Below are 7500 nucleotides of genomic sequence, written 5' to 3' on the forward strand. Positions count from 1 at the left end.
TTAATAAAAGAAATAAATAAATGTAGGCACCATTCCAAACCACACTATAAAAATATCGTTAACACAGATATCCTCTCCAGAAGTAGCCTAATGGTTGGGGGGGGGAGAAAGAAATGAAGAGGAAATATGTGACAGGAGTAGGTAATATTATTGATTAGTCAGCTGTCCGAAGACAGGTCCCAACCTGACAAGATATACCAAGAAGACACCACTAGGCTTTTCCTGTCCCCCCTCAACTGCATACAACGCCAACGAAATACAAAGTACAATAATAATGTTGTTGTTATTAATATTTTTATTAGTAGTATTATTTTTATAATTATGTAATGAAAGCAGCCCGAAAGACGTGTTTGTATGCTTGCTGCGAAAATCTAAATGGAATTAGGCATCAATTAAACAGCAGTGGAAGCTGTAATAGATAGCACATGAGTATCTTAGGGACCTAACTGCAAATAGGGGACAAGCATCAACAAGTGAGAGTAAACCATTAACTAATCTGGGAACCCCCTACTAAGCACGAAAATGTCGTGTCACCTTCAAGCACGACTAACAGAGGCAAGGAGTAGGAAAGGCGAATCCGTTGTAGCAGAACATGCCAGGAGTAACATGAGGATTGGTAACAAAATAGGAACAGCGACATAAGAGAGGATAACGGCCAATAAAGTGGCCTGTAACATAGGAGCAGTGAGGGCTGTTCCAGTAAGAGCTACCACGAATCGTAGAGGAGTCCCGGGATGTGAAGTAGGAAAACCTCGCAAAAACACCTCCCAAACGGGACCCAAGCCCACACCCGAGCGCAAAGGGGATCGGCAGGAGAGTGTATTTAACACGGAGTAATACTGTGACCCGAAAATGGTAGTCCCTATAGAAGAAGAATGGCGAACTGTTGGAAAATCACACGCGGGTCAGAAATCGGGACGCCAGATATTTTATTAAGAGGTTTATTATGTCACACAAAATTAACTGCGCAAACGACACAGCTGTGTGTATTAATCTCTCCGACACATATTGTCCTAAACAGAGAGAGAGTATGAAACGTTTAATCCCCTTGGAGGTACTAAGAAAATGCAAACCTATGATGCCTGCAGGACACAAGGCCCCTAAAGGTACGGTTTGTTTAAGGCGATCATCGCCGGGCGCACATCGCCAGCGATTGTCGGCGGAGTTACTAGCAGTTGAAATGAATGCGCACAGTTTCTTTACAGCGAAGATCGCCAGCGCAGTTCGTTGAACGCGACGCAGATCGCTGGAGGTTGCTTCTGAAGCAAATTCAGGACGCACATCGGCGCATTCGTGTTCTATAATCGATATTTAGACAAGGTCATGTTGTAATATCGAATAGCTAATTTGTACGCGTTAACCACGTCTGTACGTTTTGGCTGCAAAACAAAGTCGTTTTGTGATTTTTCGCTGTCTGAAGACGAAATTAATATTGAATATGTGTCACAACAAAACGCCCTTTTTAAATATGAGCATATGAATTAATAAACAAATTAAACAATAAACCCTTACATTACATATTACATTTTTATCACGCCCGAACCCCAGAGAATTTCGTTCAGTGTTGGGTAAGGGGGAAATTCTCCCTTCTGTAAGTTTTACACCAGCTCCGTTGCACTAGATTTCGGCTGCCATAACCTCAATAATAATCTTTTGGCTGCAGTGCGTTATTATACAAAGTTGAATGGCAGGATTGACCTCGGGTCATATAGCCATCACTCGCTTATCAACATACAATTTTTATATATACGAGTACATACGTAGATCTTGTTACATTATATGCACATATAAGCCTACATTTTAAAATTTATTTTACATGTCTTTTAACTATCTCTTTTTATGTAGTTATTTAACTATCTATCTTGTACCAACAATAAAAACATGTTTTTAATTACTTTTAATTTGCACAGTCATCGTACGTAAGTACTTACGCGATATTCTGAAATATAGGGTTTTTTTTTTTTCATTGTAGAGATGTAGTTGATCGTATATACAAGTCATAATATAAGACCAAACGAACCAAACCTAACCAATCACATGTTCGTACATGTAAAGAGTATAAGCGGATTACGAAGGGAACTACCTCAGCGCTAGTTTAGCCAATTTCTTTCATTATTGTTTGGAATACACCATGTAATGTAATAATAATAATAATAATAATAATAATAATAATAATAATCAGGTGATAACCTGAGTTACTGCCAATCTCTCAACTGGATTTACAAAAATTGTAGGTAAATCAACATTGTGATTTTCAACTAAACTCAAAACATATTGAAACTGGTCAGGTGAGAGTCTGAAATATTCCTTAAATTTTGTCGCCGATTTTATAAAGATGTATCATTATCAATGCGTTAAAACAGAATTCTGTAAACCTATAACTGAATATTACATTAGTCTGCAGCTTGTTCCTTTTATAATACGCATGCGAGATTTTGATATCCGTCATCTACCTCTTCTAGAAAAAAATATCACCTTCATTATGTTGGATTTATTCATTATAATATTTAGGTTATGTCCGTGGCCTACATTAATTTACTTGTCCATAGGTAGCAGATGAGGGAATAAACAAATGGCAATCAACAGCGATGTGCGTCAATAAAGAAACCACTTCTCGGCGATCATCGCCGGCGATGTGCGTCCGACGATGATCGCCATAAACAAACCGTACCATTAGTAAGAAGATTCGATCTCGCTCAGTAAAAGCACTAGCCTCAACGCAAGAGCGCACCTCCTATGCAAAATATAAATCTTTTATGTCCTACCCGACAAACACAGAGTTACGAACTCTATCTGGCGGACACAATAACAGGAATAAATCGGCAACAGCAAGAGAGAGGACTTATGACAGCCCAAATCTGCCTTAAATATATCGACCAGACAAACATTACGTATGAAAAGCAAGATGTACAATTATTTTGAAACCGTAGTTGTTAAGAGCACGAACTGTGGCAGAGGCACAATGCGCCGAGACTGATAAGGAAAACCGTTAATGAAGTCATCACTGGATGACGTAAGATTATGCAATAGTGTAACAGAATCAATCAACGAGCGGAAGGAACAGAAAAGGAGCTTGAGAATATGTCGTGTGTGAACCAAGGGAATAGAGTAGAAAAAACAACAAGGAGGTTGGGAGCTAAAACCGTACTGTCTTTAACACTTCTATATATATATATATATATATATATATATATATATATATATATATATATATATATAATAAGGGTAATACACAATACACTATAACACGAATGGGAGCCAATTCGATAGTAGCAGTAGCACACAAAATCTAATATAGAAATTCGTGCTGTTTGTGTGTGTGTTTGTGTGTGTGTGTGTTTTTTTTTGTATGAGAGAGAGAGAGAGAGAGAGAGAGAGAGCGAGCGAGCGAGCGCAGATGCGCAAGCCACTAAGTGGATCGAAATTCGGTTACGGAGGTCATGGACGCCTCATTCAGACGCTAAATAAGGTAAAGTGTTGATAAAGCGTTGTATAATAACTTACTAAAATAAAATTAAAAAAATCTCGACACGAGAAAAGGAGATGTTAAGTTGACTACGACTGTACACATGGCGGATTTTCTCAATTTAAAGTGCAACTTTGATGAGCGGTTTCCTGGCGCGGCGGGGGGGGGGGGCTGCCTTAATGCAAAAATCAAAGTGTTTGCAGTGCCCACCCCCTCATGTCAACCAACCCCCAAAGCGGTCGTAAGCGTTGAGAGGGTACGAAAATAGAGAAATCAAGCGAGAGGAGAAGTGTGGATAGGGAAAGTAACGTCGCGACCTATGCTTCCGAAATGCCGACCGGAGCTAACATGCAGTATCATCCGTTCAAAAACATTACCGCCTCATAGTCTGTACACAACTTTTATTAAATCTCTGCCTCTGTGCAACAGTAATGGTTTTATTACTATACAACAAAGCATGACACCTCTGCGCAAGATATTACAGCAGCGGTCATCAGGACAGTGCACCCTCGAGCTAGCGTCACTTACTCGCGAATAAGACAAATCACTATCGTGCACCCGAGGTTGCTGACAGTAATGATCTCTCTCACTCTCCTTCCCACTCTCTCTCTCTCAAGTCTCTCTCTCCCGCTCTCTCTCCGTCTGAGCGTGTCTCAGTCCCTCCCTCCCTCCCCCCTACTTCACGCGACGGTTCATATTCCGAGACACAATTTACCCCTTACCCACTTCAGGGCATGCTGACGACCAATGAATTACAGTATCGAAGAGTCATTCGAGAACGTCTTAACATTACGTGGTTGGCGTAGCAGGAATAACACAAAAGATAAAAGCATCAGAGCGGAGCAAAGACAAATTATCTATATGGGTCTTCAATAGACACCGATTAGGTTTTCCGAACATGGTGGCAGAAAGGAGGAGATGTTAGAAGGATACAAGACCGAAAGGCTTATAATAAAAGATATACGTTTCGAAACTCGATTAGTTGTTGCAGGGCTTCTCATATATAAAGGCGGCTCAAGTTTTGGTGACCACCACCGAAAAATGGTTGAGGGTGCGAGTAACTTCAAACTTGCCACCTGCCAGTGTAACAGTGGGAGTCTACTATGGACGAAGTAATGACAGAGCCAGTGATAACTCTGTCTTAGCTATGCCTTTTGTTTTAAGTGAGAGTATATATATATATATATATATATATATATATATATATATATATATATATATATATATATATATATCGGCCTGGGTACCGTAGTCGTTGTAGATAGCGCTGGCCTTGTGCGCTTGAGGTTGCGAGTTCGATGCCGGCCGAGTTCGATTGCTCGCAACTGCCGAGGTTATATCAGCGTCGCCGGTGTGCCGGAAGTTTGTCCCGCAGGAGTTCTTTTACAAGGCAACATATCTACTGGCATGAGCGAGTCGCATTTAAGCACACTTAAATGCCATCGACTGCGCGAACGAGACGCTATAAGCAGTAAGATGAGCTGTAGTCAGCATGTCAATAGTAGGATTAATAATGGCAAAAGAAGCTAATAAAAGCTATAATTAGCTGCGTAACTCTGGAAAAAAGAACTGACTAAGGAAGAGAGCAATGATGTGCTATGTGTGGAGCGTGGCATTTTATGAGGCAGAAACACGGACATAAGGACGAAGAGAAGAGTCTAGGAGCATTTGTAATAAGGATATAGAGAACAAGGAGCGAGTGAAAAGGACAGACGGAATAATAATTGAAGCTGAGCTAAAAAGACTGAGTGATGAAAGAATAATGCCGAAACTGATCAGGACGAGAAATAGAAATTGGCTGGGTCACTAAGAAGAAACTGGAAACAGGAAGCACTGGAAGTTATAGTGAACGGAAGGCAAGTTCGAGGCAGAAGAATTCAGACAACATAGAGATACATGGATGCATGGAGGCAGTTTCGTGAGGAGAGTAATGGCGAGAACTCGTACGACAGAATCGTTACTTCGAGGTAAAGAACATAATAATTACGGCCCTTTATACAGTCACAACCGCTCTACAACTAAAATTTAATAGTCACCCTATAAAGCGCGGGGAAAGAGGCGCTGTGATGACTCACTGCGGGCGATTGCGCACGTAGAGGTTATGGCCGTAAGAAGCGCGACTTCGATGCGAGGGGAGTTTACTCAGCAGCACCATATTGCACGAAGACACACAACTTCGCTCGTAGTTGCAGAAGATATTAAGTAATTGAGCATTAAAATATATATCATATTATTAAAATAATTTACATAAAGGATAAAATTAAAAAGTAATTTTGTATGGATTAGGAGTCTGATTATTGGAACATGTAGCTAATCGGCAATGTAAGCAGTGCCTCATTACTGGTGCCTTGTTGCTGTTACTTGTGAGGGTGAGACCTGTCTTCGGACAGTTAAAACACACACACACACACACACACACACATATATATATATATATATATATATATATATATATATATATATATATATGAAGCTCCTCAGAGTGCAGTTGCGGCATATATGTACATATATGACCACATAGTACAACTCACTTGAGGAAAGAACAAAATGATACATGCATCTCAAGTCTAAATACTGAATTTATTATGCAAGATGTAAAAATGAAATAATGTTGTATATAACTGCCGAGGTTATATCAGCGTTGCCGAAGAGCCGGAATTTTGACCCGCAGGAGTTCCTTTACATGCCAGTAAAACTACTGACATGAGCGTGACGCATTGAAGAACACTTAAATAGCATCGACCTGGCCCGGGATGGAACCCGCAACCTCGAGCATAGGAGGCCACCGCTATACCGAGGCCGCAAATATTGAAGATCCTCTGAAATGGATTCTGATTCTTGTGTACAGTACATCTATAAAGAGGTAGTACAACCCACTTCACGAAATGTGACAGAGGAAGAACGATAGTCTATATGCAACTGAAGCATATGTAATTAATGTTATGAAGATGATCCACTCAATCAGATTCACGCAGATGTCGACATCTATTATGTGGCAAAACATGACACAAGACGGTAAGCGACAGACGAAGAGCATATGTCTGTGTGGAACTGAAGCCTATATATTTTATATAATGAAGATCGTCTGAATGAGGTGGATGCAGTTGTGTAAAAGTAATATCGGGCAGTACATCACACTAGACGATATGTGGCAGAGGAAGAACAATTGCCACTAAGCAACTGAAGTCTACACACTATAATAATGGATATTTCATAAAGAACCTATGAATGAGGGTGCGGCAGTTATGAACATCAATAATCAATCATGCAGTACATCTCACATGACGATTTGTGACACACGAAGAACGCTTGATTGTATGGATCTGCAGTCTGACTAGCGTATCTATTCGGTGATATACGCTATGGAGGGGGGGGGGAAGGTACATGCCGGCCGGGGGACCGGCCGGCGAGCCAGCCAGTCAGCCAGTCAGCCAGCCAGCTCGCCCGCCCGAAGCTCCCCAGGCCAAGTTGCGACATAGCGTGAGTACTTTGCAGCGTTAGAATGCTAGGATCCTAGGGTACGTAAAGCTCCTCCTGGGATAACGGTTGATGTAACCGCTTGTCAGCCTGGTGGGAAAGGCGCAAAGACTGAAGTACCACCCCGGAACTAATCTTAATCCAGGCGCGCATAAGACGCGTGTTGAAATGTCGTAGCCGGGTACTATATCACAGCATCTCCCGCGGTCCTCTGCTCTCCGAGCACGGCCATTAACGGGGACAAGTGTTTTTCAAAGAAATTGCAGCCAGCTCTCTCGATAATCCGTGCGAGAGCGTCGACTCGCCTATTGACTCTTAACACGGGCACTGCCCGCTAGTAGAACGAAAGTGTGTCCGGTGAGGGAGTACGACTAAATTGCTAGCAGTAATAGTAACGGAAGTAGTAAATAGAAGCAGTAGTAAGAATGTGGAGATTGATTTTTTTTTTTAAACCAACAGACTGCCGGGCTACGGCCTAGCAGCAAACTGTTAAATGAAACGTAAGCTCCCTGGTTGATCCTGCCAGTAGTCATATGCTTGTCTCAAAGATTAAGCCA

The 7500-nt window shown here is 41.4% G+C and overlaps 1 non-coding gene across 1 annotated transcript in view; it reads left to right on the forward strand.

The window, feature by feature from the left end:
* Nucleotides 1–7449: 7449 nt before the first annotated feature.
* Nucleotides 7450–7500, forward strand: part of LOC138694143 (small subunit ribosomal RNA) — a 1903-nt gene continuing 1852 nt past the window's right edge. Inside the window, exon 1 of the ribosomal RNA XR_011330816.1 lies at nt 7450–7500. This exon is cut by the window's right edge and continues 1852 nt beyond it. This is a non-coding gene — a ribosomal RNA (small subunit ribosomal RNA).

Source organism: Periplaneta americana, unplaced genomic scaffold (assembly GCF_040183065.1).
Source record: "Periplaneta americana isolate PAMFEO1 unplaced genomic scaffold, P.americana_PAMFEO1_priV1 scaffold_58, whole genome shotgun sequence".
NCBI lineage: Eukaryota > Metazoa > Arthropoda > Insecta > Blattodea > Blattidae > Periplaneta > Periplaneta americana.